The 15229-nt window shown below is 37.8% G+C and overlaps 1 protein-coding gene across 40 annotated transcripts in view; it reads right to left on the bottom strand.

Annotated features, from left to right (window-relative positions):
* Positions 1–15229, bottom strand: part of R3HCC1L (R3H domain and coiled-coil containing 1 like) — a 108990-nt gene that overhangs the window by 72188 nt on the left and 21573 nt on the right. For 29 of the 40 annotated variants that reach the window (XR_010135279.1, XM_063710372.1, XM_019035551.4 and 26 more), the window contains 2 exons: positions 10027–10119; positions 9605–9709 (listed from right to left, as the gene is read on the bottom strand). The gene's annotated coding sequence lies outside the window, so the exon portion shown is untranslated. Of the gene's footprint in view, positions 1–9604; positions 9710–10026; positions 10120–13723; positions 13983–15229 lie in introns of those variants that run through there. The other 11 variants (XM_063710364.1, XM_055352684.2, XM_055352686.2 and 8 more) reach the window with 3 other exon arrangements.

Genomic DNA, 15229 nt, shown 5'->3' with positions numbered 1-15229 from the left:
CATCCCTAAGTACCACAATGACAGAATTACTATAAGTACCCAGAGTGTTAAGCAAAAAAATTCCCCACCGAAAGGGTCTGCTCAACTTGTAAACTTTTTAGTCTGGAGCTGAAAGACTATTTCTGTCTACTTCTCATCCCAAGTTTAGTCAAATTTTGTATGGGAAGTAAGCTTGGGCTACAGCCTCATACTGAATACATACTAGGCTGGCAGTGACGGGAAGGAGACTGCACTTGCTGCCACATCCCACCAAACCCCAGTGCTGTGCTTTGTGGTCAGACTCAGGCCAGGGCTGCAATTGTTGGTTAGAAAGTACCTCAGAGTTACGGCTGCCTGTTCCACTAAATCTCATTTCATCCTACTGATGGATGGATGGACAGATGGCTGCCTGGTGAAAGCAGCATTATCAGCCAGCTTGTATGGAGCCTCCAGATGATGGATAGCCCTCTTTCTACTTTCTCCAAACCACCATCGATCCAAGCCATATTTCAGCGGTCAGAAGCCCAGTGATATTAAGACACACAATCAAGTTAAGTTACTTGCAGTGTAAACCTCTAGAACAGAAATCCTAACACCTCAGCTTTGCTGTCATGAACCACGCTAAAAATGTTACAGTTTCATTCTTTCTAGCTGCTAACCCAATGAATTCCAACAGCTCAAGCCCAAAGGGAATAGCTGGGCTCCATTCCCAGCAGCTACTTGAAAAGCTAGTTTGCCTGCCAAATTTTTTACTAGCCAGTTCATTTCTGTGAAATGAACTCTGCAGCAGTAGTGAGCAGATCTGTGAATACATGTATATCCCGTGGAGTGTAAAGCTATTAGAACCATCAAACAACCTAGAGTTTGTCAATGATATAATCACTAGCCTCAAACATGTGTAGAGCCTTAGACATACCAAATAGACCTTCTCTACCAACACCAAGGATAGCGATTAAAACCAGGACAGATTAAAATTAACTTTTGAACATAATCCTAAAATGTTGTTTCTACCCAGTCAGCCTGACTGGCTTCTACTCTCTTGCATACATATTAAATATAATAGTAAGTACTAATCCTTGCCTGCTTTCACAAGCACACTTCTGAGTCCATTTGCTCTATCACATTCTAGACACTCATCTCAGCTTGTCTGGGTATTTAGATTACCGTGCCTTTCCTTGTTCCTTCCATCTTATCATCCTGAGCTCTCAGACAGCAACTTGGACTTGTATAATTGAATGTTGTGTCAAAGTTATTTCCACTGGTGTGGCTGGAAGAAATGGATTCTGACTCCAGCTTCATGACATAGGTTCCCAGAACCTACATGCTCTCTTTTGCTAAGCTTACTTATCCCCAAATGACTTCTTCTCATAATGTTTCACTATTAACTATACCCGAAATCAGCTTGGCCTGGCTCCTCCTAGTCTTGGCCCCTCTTGATTGAACCACTGCCATCCTGAGCCTATATTCACAGAGAATTAGTTTGTATTTGTTTATGGGGCTAAAAAAAATGCCACAGTGGAGCAGTAACTGTCTTTCTATTTGATGTCATGATAGTTTACTTCTTTAATATCTATGCCTTAACAACATCTAGAGCTCTGTTTCTATCAAAAAAGAACATGCTATTGTTTAAAGATACTACTTTATTAAAGTGTTGTATTAAGAATAGCACTGCCCTTCAAATAAACATTAAAGAATTTTTACAGAGCCTTGGAATTAGACTTACCGAAAGGGATTGTATAGGTCAGAATTCAACATCCTAGTTTTTCAGATAAAGATACTGAGAATTCAAAATTGTAATGTCTGTGGTTACACAGATATTAAGTGGCAATGCAAGACTGGAACCTTGGTTACAATTTTAAGGGCTGTGCTCATGCTACTATATTTCTCAGACATTCTGTTTTCATCCTTGGAATTTCAGAGAGAGTGAAGGCAATGAGGGTTAAGTGTTGTGTGCATGCCTATGTGTTTTGGGGAAGGAAGGTGGCCACAAATAATTAAGTGTGGTGACCTATACTATTGTGCTTCCCATCAAGGTTGCCCATAGGTCATCTGAAAGCTATTCACTATCTTACAGAACAAAATTGGATGAATAGCTGACAATTAGATACCTCTATTCCTTTCTTCTCCTTTCTTTAGTATCTGCCCCAGTCCTACCCAGAAAGTTTTGAAAAGAAAAAAGCAGAAAGATAATAAGTGAAAGCAGAATCAGAGAGCAAGAGGCTCTATGACTTAACCTAAATGAACAGAGGGTCAATGTGTCCTCTTCATTTCCAAGAATGCCACATTCTGGTCAAATACAGAGCACAACTTCAATGACTGGACTTCACCCTCTGGTGGCCAAAATGTGTCACTACTACATTTCCCAGTTTCTAAGCCACCTGCATACCTATCTTCAAATCTTATAGCCGAAGCCAGGCACAGTGGCTCACGCAGGCAATCCCAGCACTCTGGGAAGCCGAGGTCGGAGTACTGCCTGAGGCCAGGAGTTCAAGACCAGCCTGGGCAACTTAGCAAGACTCTGTCTCTAAAAAATTAAAACAAGATAAAAAATTAGCTGGGAACGGTAGCACATACCTGTAACCCTCACTACTTGGAAGGCTGAGGGAGGAAGACTGCTTGAGCCCATGAATTTGAGGGTGCAGTGAACTATGATTGTGCCACTGTACTCCAGCCTGGGTGACAGAGCAAGACCCAGTCTCAAAACAAACAAACAAAAAGCTTATAGCTGAAAAGAGCCTTTGAAAACCATCTGGTTGAGGGATTTATCTAAGACTATTAGAGTGGTAGTAACTAAGACCAGAACCCAGATAGTCTATCAACTAAACTAGCAGTTTTACCACCATTATAGCAGTATTATCAGTTTTCCACCGAGTATATGCTCACGATATATGCTGAGCAAAGTTTAATCAGGAAGTTAATTGTGCTGAAGAAATAATCACATAATGCACATCAAATCCAAATATATTATCCACACTAATACTCATTACCATTAAGGATAAATGATCAGGGTGATTTTTCCATCCCATTCCCCCAAAAATGTGCCTCATACACTGGACAAGACTTCTACTGTGACTATTCTTGGCACAAGAAAAAAACTTCAAACAATTCCCAAAAAAAGCACTCACTCTGAAAAAAAAAAAAAAAAAGGTTGTGTTAGGTGAGTAACAAGGAATGACAATTCTTCGAACTGTTAGTTTTACATATTCCCTAAGCTCATATAAAGGCTGATTTATTTGCATTAAGCAAATACATTTTAGAATAACTAGTTTTGTACACTCATTTGCAAAGCTATCTTAAACCAAGACAAAGATTCTTATCTTTCATTTTAAAAAGTCTTTTTATAGTTTCTACTTAGTTAAGAAAGAACTATTAAGCCATGCCCAAGAGAACAATGACATATTTTTCAAAATCTGCCGCTATGAACCATGTCTAATTGTGTTTTCTGTTTCATTACAGTTTAGGCCCTACAAGCAAAAGTGAAGTAGTGGTAGAGCAGTGATTTAGTAGTAGTAGAGGAAGAGAAAGAAGAATAATCAGCTACCATTTACAGAGTGCTTACTACATGACAGGGACTGTGGTAAACATTGTATATACATTATCTCATTTGGTTCCAACTATAGTACTAAGAGATAGCTATGATTATCCCAATTTTATATAGGAGAAATCTGAAGCTTAAGTAACTAAAGATCACACAACTTCTAAGTGTTGGTTAGGATTTCAAAGTCCCTGCACTTAACTACTAGACTAGACTGCCTGATATTCAGCAGAATGGTCTCACAATGATGCATTAGTTTCATAAATATTCACAATTTGCTTAGAATCCATGTAACTGCAAAGCAACCAAAAAGAGTTCAAAGACTGCTGCCGTAAAAAGAGAAAACCAAGTAAGATAAGAATGAAAGATCTTTAATGCTTTCATGGCATGCCTATTTCCAATAACCTTCCAGACTTAAAAAGGCTGACAATAATTCACTGTTGTCTCTGAAACTTCCTCATTCACCTTGCCTCACCCTCAAAGCCATATGGTAAAGAACCTCACCAGGTGTCAGGAGAGGAACAACCTCTCTTCTATTCCCCATAAGAATAATCTCTATACTTCTTCCTACCAACTCCTCCAAGCATTTGAAAATGCTGCCCTTCTCTACTTTCCTTCTCCAGAGGCACATTTCAACATGGGACCACCAACCAGTGAAACTGGTAACACAGTTCTCACCCTGGCAGAAGCTCAAAGTAGAATGTAGAGTATACGTTCAAATCTTGGGTCTAAAACAGAAGAAACCTGTACATCAAATACCAACTGCAGATGGTATTTTCAGATGCAATCTTAAACAGAATATAATACAATATTTTAATATTAGTCTGCCTCTGCCTTGGACATTTATATTTACTGCCTCTGCCTCTCTGCCTGCAGCTGGACAAAGAATACAGCTTGCACAACTGGAAGAAACATTTCATGAAAAAACTGAGTATCAAGACAACAAAAGATACGAGATACATGATTCCAGTAGGATCTTGGAGGTCCCAAAATATATAAATAAACTGGCATGAAAAGGTCTTTCTCACGACATAACACAATTCATGCCCCCAGCTTATTTTATACTACACTGGCTATAGTCGTCATGCATCAGCACCAACTGATTTCACGCTTTATAGGCTGGGAAACAGTCCGCAGCTTAGTCTTTTTCACACTCCACTGACAAGGTAACCACACAGCTCACCGACTTAACTGCTCCAAGTTTAATGTTAGCACCTATTATTGACCACCTCAAAAGGCAGTCAGATAAAAGCTTTAATATACTGAACAATGGCAATATAATATGCAATAGAAAGGTAGAGAGAAAAGTTTGCTTCCTACTCTGCATATGTAACTGGCGGTAGGGGGCAGGGAGAGAAGAAAAAAACTCCCTCTTAAAACTTCTTTCCCTCATTACACATCTGGAGGTTGGTCTGCTTCTACAGTTATTTGAAATTAGTTCCTCTCCTGGGTCTATTCTGGGTTTAACTGACATCCTACAGTTGACAATAAAGGAGCTCAAATGGATAAAGCTTTGGGGGCTTTACCTCAACCTTGACATGCACTAAACTTGATTTTTTTTCCTCTTTAAGATTCACAGAGTAAAGCTAATAAACCACTGGGTAAATTTTGAAAGTAGAAGCCACCAGACTCAATCTCAGCTAAGTGTCATATATGTTATCTTATTTGATCCCAACTACAATACTAAGAGGTAGCTATTATTATCCCAACTTTACAGATGAAAAATCTGAAACTTAAGTTACTTAAGATTACACAGTTTCCAAGTGCTGGATAGGATTTCAAAGTCTGTGGATTGGATTTCAAAGTCCCTGCATCTAACTACTACACTAGACTAAAACACATATCTTCTAAAAATTATGTTGGGGTAAAAATGCATAGCCCAGAATGCTAGTCTGGCTACAGCCAAAGGTTCATTGTTGCAAAGCTATTTATTTTGTATGTATGTTTGTAAAAATGCATAGCACAGAACAGTTTAATTTTTAAAATACCAAATCACAGTAACAACAAAAATGAATAATTATAAATGAGATAGAGTCTGTTAGAGAAATAGCTACAGCTCCGTATCCATCACCTCCCTCCTTGGAGCTATACCAGCAGGTGTGAAATGTGCCTGGTGAGAAACTGAGAAACCAAAAGCAAGTTTCAGGCAAAGAAAACATTAACAAGTTAATAAATTTAAGAGTTTCTCTTCTATGCAGTTTCAAAGTTTATTCATTAGAGTTTCAAGAATAACAAATAATTACAATACAGTAAAATCTTCAAAGCAACGTTACTTTAAGGAACAGAATGCCCGTACACAGGGCTACAGAAGGCTTTCAAGAAGAATCATGTCCTGAACGAACATGGCTCAGGTATTTAAACTGAATTCTTATCTAGCATTCTTAGGATACAAAGAGAAAGATAATTGTTAAAGATGGGTAAAAGCTAACAATAGGCAATGGCATTTTTTTTTTTTACCATCAAATACTTATTAAGTGCACATATTGTATTGACATCACTGCTGGGGTAGTAGAAATTATAAAGTAGGGGTCAGGCGCGGTGGCTCACGCCTGTAATCCCAGCACTTTGGGAGGCTGAGGTGGGCAGATCGGGAGGTCAGGAGATCGAGACCATCCTGGCTAACACAGTGAAACCCCATTTCTACTAAAAATACAAAAAATTAGCCAGGCATGGTGGCACGCACCTGTAGTCCCAGCTACTCGGGAGGCTGAGGCAGGAGAATCGCTTGAACCTGGGAGGCAGAAGTTGCAGTAAGCCGAGAGAATAAAAATGAAGCTTCCCCTTAAGATGTCTCTACCTAATTGGAAAGATTGTTTTAATGTTGTTTTAAGGGAATATATGTCTCCAACTACCAAATAAAGAGAAAAGCAGTAAATGATAGAAACCAGAGGAGAAAAATATCACTAAGGGCTTGGAATGGGTGAGGAAAATGTCATAAAGTGGGTGGAACTGAGGCTAGGCCTTTAGAAGCAGATTTAGAAGTTCAGACACAGAACTGAGGGGAGATATTACAAGTGGAAAGAATAGACTCAACATGTGAAGAGGCAAAAAGTCAGAGTGTTATTTTGGAGACTTATAGAAACTGGTTGTCTTAGTTCATGCTGCTATAACAAAGTACCACAGACTGGGTGGCTTAAAAACAACAAAAATTTCTCACAATTCTAATAGCTAGAAGTCCAAGATCAGGGTGCCAGCATGGCCTGGTTCCGGAGCAGGCCCTCTTCCAGGTTGCAGTAGGTTGATTTCCCATTGTATTCTCATACAGCAGAAACAGAGCAAGCTAGCTCCCTGGCTTCTTCTTGGTTTGTTTGTTTGATTTTTGAGACAGAGTTTTCACTCTTGTTGCCCAGACTGCAGTGCAATGGTACAATCCTAGCTCACTGCAACCTCCACCTCTGGGTTCAAGTGATTCTCCTGCCTCAGCTTCCCAAGCAGCTGGGATTACAGGCATGTGCCACCACAACAGCTAATTTTTTGTATTTAGTAGAGATGGGGTTTCACCATGTTGGTCAGGCTGGTTTCGAACTCCTGACCTCAGGTGAGCCACCCGCCTTGGCCTCCCAAAGTGCTGGGATTACAGGCGTGAGCCACCGCACCTGGTCCCTGGCTTCTTCCTATAGGGGAAGCCATGTCATTCATGAGGGCTCCACCTTCATGACTAAATTACATCCCAAAGGCCCCACCTCCAACACCATCACACTGGGGACCAGATTTCAACATATGAGTTTAGGGGGAACACAAACATTCAGTCCCCAATATTAGTCTGGCTACAGCCAAAGGTTCATTGTAGCAAAGCTATTTACTTTGTATAACTATTCTCATACTGAAAGAAAGAACTGAACCATAACTTGCCCACATTAAATTCCACTCCACGATCCAAATAATATCCAGAAATTCTTGTCTTTGATGTCTGACAATGCTTGCTATAAAAACAGTAACAGCGGATAGCATACGTATCAAATCAATCCAATAAATAAATAACAAGATGTACATTTGTCTGAGATAAAGGCCTAGCCATTGTGGATCTAGATATGGTAACTGGCCTTACTACTACTATAATAATTCCTGGAAAAGATAAGCCCTATCCCCATTACCCTTACCTTTATAGTTTCATTTCCTGGTATGATGTGGTATTTCTAGTCTCCTCAAAAGTTTTAATTCCATCCAACCCATACTTTCATCAATAGAACATAGAACCTTACAGGGTTTTTTGCTATTTGATTTTTTGAGACAGAGTCTCATTCTGTCGCCCAGGCTGGAAGTGCACTGGCGCAATCTCAGCTCACTACAACATCCGCCTGCCTGGCTCAAGCAATTCTCATGCCTCAGCCTCCGGAATAGCTGGGATTACAGGCATACACCACCATGCCCAGCTAATATTTTATATTTATAGTAGAGACAGGGTTTCCCTGTGTTGGCCAGGCTGGTCTCGAACTCCTGGCCTCAAGTGATCTGCCCACCTGGGCCTCCCAAAGTGCTGGGATTACGGGGGTGAGCTGCCATGCCCAGGCAACTTTACAGTTTTGATGACAGAATCAGTAACACCTTGAAAGGAAAGGTGAAATACACTATTTCCGCCCCACCTTCTAGCTGTTTATTTCACAGATGTATTAGCAGAACCCAACAACTAAAACACCTTCCATTCAAATTGCCCACAAAATTTAGAAACTGCTCTGCTCTTCTCTCACTTCTTCCCCTCCCCACCTCCTCTAACTTACACACAACCACCTCACTCTGCTGTCCATCTTCCCCAACTGCTGCCCAACAATTCACAGGCTGTCACAGATTGTCAGCACTGCATCTGGGGACTTGAGAAGTACTCTTGTGGGACAGCACAGTGTGTTAGTACAGCATTTTCCCAGACACAATGTCACTCTTTATAGCCAGCTGCAAATTAGTTTCTTCTTAAAAAAAAAAATAATACTCCTAATAAGACAGGTACAAGGAGATTTCAAATAACCAAGATTAAAACTCACTTTGATTTGCTCTGCGATGTAGGCCTTTTCAGCCATTCACAATGAAATCCTATGCTTCTACTCACATGAGCCATGCAAAACATCCAGAAATACCTAAGACAGTATTCTGATGCTGACAAAAGCAAGAAGACTAAGAAAAAACAAATCTAAGGATAATCTTGTTCCTCTCTTTTTTCTGTGCCTATAGTTCCTCATCTCTGGATTCTATTTGAGACTAATTTGTTTGAACTCAGCTCTCAACATCAACATTTATTTCTCACTGTGTTTAGCTGCACAAAACTATTTCAGAGAAAATTCGGCAAATCACCATTATCATGTCATAGTTTCCATCCAATTTTTGCAATGTGCGTCAGCAGCACATGAGTATATTTATCTTCTGACGGTTGCTGTGACCAACCCTCTGGTTACCCCTAAAGCTATCACCCTGCGTATCGGCTGGCCCATCGTCACTGGCTACACAGGAGAGTCAGAAGCTGGAATATACTCAAAAGATCATCATTAGATGTGAGTAAGAAAGCCTCTCACAAAACAGCAGGTCATATCAACTTACTAAATCTTCCTTGAAAGAAAAATTTTTTTAACTGACAACAAATACTTATAGGGTAACATTTAAAAGTTAAAATCAGCTATCTTTTTTCATTTCTAAGTTATTTAATAACATTATTCATTCTGTTTCATAATACTTTACTATTTAAATGACTATCTATTCTTCCTGAATCAGTTAATCAAACCCTTAAAATAACACTGCATCTTTGCTGCTCACTATATGAATTACAGGGAAGCCAGGACTTGACAAGAAGGATGTTAACTCTCAGCTGTTACAGTGGAAAGAGACAGAGCAAAGCTAGTGATCCAACTTTGAAAATGAATCCCAATATTTAAACAGCCCCTGTTCTCCTCTCCACTACAAACAATAAAATTAAGACAGATAGTAAATAGAAGTAAGAAAATCTTCAAAAGACCCTATACCTTTCAGGAAACTGCCAATTTCAAACTTGTTTTACATGACAGTTACAAAATAAAATGACACTGAAGAAACAAAATACAAGCAAACAAATCTTTAGAGTAAACAGACAGTATTTCTATAAAATATGCATAAGTAAAGGCAACTTACCATATAAGTAACATTTATTTTCTTAGTAATAAAACTCTACAACATGCTGATAGACTGTCTCTGAAGGCAAACTGTGTAAAAGTTCCTTTCTGACAGCAGCCTCACCTGAAAAATAGTAACAATAAGTTATTTTTATAAAAATACACAGTTATTTCTTTGACACCCGTCTAGGCACTTAACTTTCATTGTCTCACTTTGTAAATCTAAGAGTTTAACACAGTGATTTGCCATAGAATGTGCAATGAAGACACACATACAAAAGCACTTTTTAGAAGCTCATCAACCAAATGGAATAAGGAAATGCCATCTTCTGTCATTCTCAGACCTGAGGACAGGAAAGTCTACTAACTGTCAACAAAAAAAAGAGATAAGACACAAAATAATAAAAATCACAAAAAGAGGCCAGGCGTGGTGGCTCATACCTGTAATCCCAGCACTTTGGGAAGCCGAGGCAGGCAGACCACTTGAGCTCAGGATTTCGACACCAGCCTGGACAACATGGCAAAACTCCGTCTCTACAAAAAATATAGAAATCAGCCAAGCATGGTAGCATGCACCTGTACTCCCAGCTACTCAAGAGGCTGAGGTGGGAACATTGCTTGAGCCCAGCAGGTCGAGGCTGCAATAAGCTGTGATGGCACCACTGCACTCCAACCTGGGTGACAGAATGAGATCCTATCTCAAACACACACACACACACAGAGACACACACACACACACACACACAAACATACACACACGAACAGATGTTCAACTTCTAGTCATTACTACAGTTTTAATACATGGGATAGCTTACAGAACATGGTGGATACTCAGTAAGTATATGCTGGCCAGCTGAATGGTAGATGGATAAAAAATAAAACTCATCAGTTAGCAAAGGAATGCAATATAAACATATTTTGTTTTGCTATCAAACTGGCAAATATTAAAAAAGGGCAATAAGGTTCTGTTTTGCTGAATGTCAACAGAATAGGGCTCAAACACAGTGTTAGTGGAGGTATACATTTTATTAATATGGAAAGCTGTTAACAATATGTTTCAGAAACTTTTATGTGTCAAAAGACCTTTGATGAGGCAATTCTCCTTTGATAAATTTATCATAAGGAAGTAACTAGACTTCTACAAGGATATTTACTTATTCCAGAACTGTTTACAATAGTGAAAAATTTTAAATAACTTTAATGTCCACCAATATCAGCCAGGTTAAATAAATTATGGTACATCCACACTGTAGAAAATTATGCAGACATACAAAAGAAAGATCTACAAGGCATATTATTGAGCTGAAAAAAAATGGAGAATTTATTGAGGAGTTAAATATGAAGAAAACTTTAAAACATTCCTGAAAGACACAAAAGTAAATCTGAACAAATGGAAAGATATTCTTTGTTCTTGGACAGAAATCTCAGCACAAAACAACAGCATTAAAAAGTCAGTTTTCCATGTTAATTTATAAATTTAACATAACCCCAATAAAAATACCTGCAAGCTTTTTCACTGAGACAGAAAAGCTGATACTAAAGTTCAACAGAAAAATAAACATGCAAGAATAGTCAGGAAAACACTAAAAATTTTAAAAGCTAGCCCTTGATATACTATTAAGCCTCTATAATTGAAACTGTGTGATAATGGCACAGAAATAGAAAGTCCAGAAGTAAACCAAATGGAAATTTCATATATGATAAAGGTAGCATATCAAAGAACACTGGGGCAAAATTCGTCTTTTTATTCATTTTTAAAGAAACCGTACCTCCAAATGGATCAAGGATCCAAATTAACAACTAAAACTAGAGAAGTACTAGAAGAAAACACAGGTGAATTATTTACCATGGGTCCAAGGAAAGCCTCTAAATTTAATCCAAAATTCAGATAAAACAAAAAACTCTAAAACTGGACTACATAAAGGTCTAAACATTCATACCTACGCACAAACGCTACAAACTGGGAGAAAATATTTGTAACATACATCACCAGTAAAGAGCTAATATTCCTAATATATTAAAAACTCCTAACAACTGAGAAAGGGGAGGGGACCAAAAACCTGATGGAAAAAATGAAGATATATTTCACACAAAAAGATATAAAAATGGCCCTTAAACATATGAAAAGATGTTCAACTTCACTAATAACAAGAGAAACAAACATTAAAACTATATTGAGATACTATTTCTTACCTATCAAGTTAGCAAAAATTAAAAAGTATGCCAACACACTCTCATGATGAGGTTGTGGGGAAACTAACCCTCTCATACCCTGCTGATGGGAATTCAAATTCGTACAACCTCTGCAGAAAGGGATTTAGCAATATTTAAGAAAACTACATATGCTTTTAACTTTTGGCCCAACCATTCCATTTTGAAAATTTACCCAAAAATACACCTCCAACATACCAAAATACATATGGACAAAGTTGCAGCACTTTTTGTAAATTCAAAATATTAGAAACAGCATAAGAGTACAAAAGAGTATCTATAGTATGCTACCTTTTGTGTAAGAATGAAAGAAAAATAAGAAAATGTGCATCTATCTCCTCAATCCTGAGGGGGGAAAAACACATGAAGGATAACTGGTGGAATCATGAGATTGGTAACCTACAGAGGTCAGGTTAGAGTGTGAAGGACAGAAGGAATGGGTGACAGTGCCCTGAGTATAAACATTTTTGTAGAGTTCTGACTTTTGGAAACATGTTGATGTTTCACATACTGAAGAATAAATAAGATCAATTAGGATCAAGTGAAAAAGACAGAATACAAATAGAAATAAATGAAGTACACTGTATTTCAAATGAGTAACATAACCCCAGGGAGAAGGGAAAGAATGTTAGAGAAGGAAAATTAATCCAAGTAACTTTTGAACACGGTTTTTATATCAGCACATTCTAATAGAAATATAATGGAGCCACATATGTAATTTAATATTTTCTAGTAGCCACATTAAAGTGAAATTAATTTTATTAATATATTTTATCTAATACACTTAAATTATTTCAACACATAATCAACATAAACTATTATTAAAATATCAGTGAGATATTTCATATTTATTTTGTAGTAAGTTTTCAAATCCAATGTACATTTTACACTTGTAACACATCTCTATTCATGCGGCTAGTAGCTACTCTATTATTACACAGCACAGATTTAGACTACCTGCCCTTAGGCTAAACGAAAAACACTATAAACAAATATTGAATTCTACTTACGAGGTATCTTTTAAGTGGTGGTATGAGTTAACAATTCTTAAACTATTTTCTTATATTCTAGAGTTGAACCAATAAGCAAAAATATGAGTAATAGGGCCAGGTTTCTCATTGTTGGAAAACAGAGCTATAAATACGGAATGAGGAAAGGAAAGAATAAACCCTGTAGTGTTGGGTCAGAATCTGAGGTATCTGTATAAACTCACTGCTTTTAATAAAGATGTACTAGTGTGTGCACACATACAAACACACACATTTCCTCCTCTCACATATACCTATTTCCCAGATGTCAGCTGAGAAGGCCTAGAAGCAGTAACAGTTGCAACCAGGACATCTAGAGTCCAGACTGTGGCTTTTAAAGTCATTATTAAAAGGAACCAGGGCTCTGAGAAGAAATTCCTTATTCCAAGGCTGGGGCTGGGAACATGCAAGATGAGCCTAGAATACATGCTCAAAGAATGACAGGGGCATGTCAAAAGAACTGAAGGGGCTCCTACTGGCCAAGTCAGGGACAGTGTCAAAATAAATAAAGTACTATTATAAATAATCGTAGAAGGAATAATGGCATTAGAATATCACCAATTAAGGACTATTATGAAAATTAGGCAGAAATCACCAATGGATACTAAAATTAGTGAGCAAAAGTTCAAGGAGTAACAAGATGTTTACAACAAATGGATACTAAAATTAGTGAGTGAAAGTTCAAACAGTGACAGGATATTTACCAAGTATCTACGTATTTTTACACAAAATACTTTAAAATTACAAAGGGACTGTGAATATGAATACAAAGAGAATATAATGCCACTAAGCTATCCACTTAAAAATGGTTAAACATAAAAATAAATGATGTACATTTTACCACAAAAAAATTACAAAAGGAAAAACAGTAACAATCAAGTGATCCAAAATCATATTACCAGTATTTGAACATCCTGTGCCTCCTGATATGATGCAAAAGCATAACAATACTTTGTGGTACTCCTGCCAAAAATGAATAACCTTAATTAAACCATGAGAAAACATGAGATGAACCCAAACTGCACATGTTCTACAAAATAACTGTCTTGCACTCTTCAGAAATATCAATGTTGGCTGGATGCAGTGGCTCACACCTGTAATCCCAACACTTTTTGGAAGGCCAAGGCAAGAGGATCACTTGAGCCCAGGAGTTTGAGACCAGCCTGGGCAACACAGGGAGAATCTGTCTCTACAAAAAATAAAAAATTAGCCAGGTGTGGTGGTGCATGCCTGTAGTGCCAGCTACTCAGGAGGCTCAGGCAGGAGGATTGCTTGAGCCCAGGAGTTCAAGGCTGCAGTGAGCCATGATCACACCACTGCACTCCAGCCTGGGCAACAGTGAGACCCCCGTCTCCAAAAAAAAAAGTCAATGTCATGAAAAAAACAGGAACTGCACCAGATTAAAGGAAACTAGAGATATGACAACTGAGTGCACTCATGACCTGGAATTTTCTTTTGCTATAAAGTACAACGGGCCAATGGGTAAAATCTGAATGTCTGTAGGTTACATAATTAATATTAAATCAACGTTAATTTCCTGATTTTAACAACTATACTGTGGCTTATATACAAGAATGTCCTTGTTTTTAGAAAGTGCACACTTAACTATTTAGGTATAAAAGGGAGTAAGTTCTACATTTTACTCTCACGAGAGAGAAATAAGAAAGGGAATGTAGTAAAATGTTAACATTTGGGGTATTTGGGTGAACTCTCTGTACCACTCTCGGAATTTTTCTGTGGTCTGAAATAATGTCAACATAAATTAAACAGAAAAACAAAGATGTCAGTCAGCACAGTGCCTGGCACATAATGTACAATCAAGTAAATGGGAGTTAGATATTGTTAATGAGAATATAATCTCTAGGATTCTGTGCAAAAAAATTCTTGACTCGAGAGCCATTTATGGTTGGAAAAAATGGGGGGAGGAACAAAATAATGCATATAGTATGCCCCATTTAAACATACGTCCACAAATACATAGGCAAATGCATAAACAAAGACTAGAAAAATATATACACTGATCTGTTAATAGTGGGCAGCTCTGGGTAGTGTAATTAAAGTGATTCTTATTTTCTTCCTCATGTTTATCAGCATATTCTAGTTTTCTTACAATACAGATGTAACATTTTTGTGGGTTTTCCAATGATGATTTTTAGAAATTAAAGGAATAGCTCACAATCAAGGAAGGTATAACTATTCCTTTTCTGTAGCAGTGCCCTCTCTGCAGACCTATGCTTAGTTACTGCATTTCAGCAACACATTCTGTTCCTCTACCTTTCACATATCAGAAGTATAATAATCATGTAATACTATTGTAATATTATTTCACATAAGAATATCCAGTTAGTCTTATAGCTGTTTTTGTGTTAAGAGAATGGAATACACCTACACATATAATTTTGCTT

The sequence above is a fragment of the Gorilla gorilla genome, chromosome 8 (assembly GCF_029281585.2).
Source record: "Gorilla gorilla gorilla isolate KB3781 chromosome 8, NHGRI_mGorGor1-v2.1_pri, whole genome shotgun sequence".
Taxonomy (NCBI): domain Eukaryota; kingdom Metazoa; phylum Chordata; class Mammalia; order Primates; family Hominidae; genus Gorilla; species Gorilla gorilla.
Note: the sequence above shows the minus strand (reverse complement) of the source record. Positions and strands in the feature narration are given on the sequence as shown.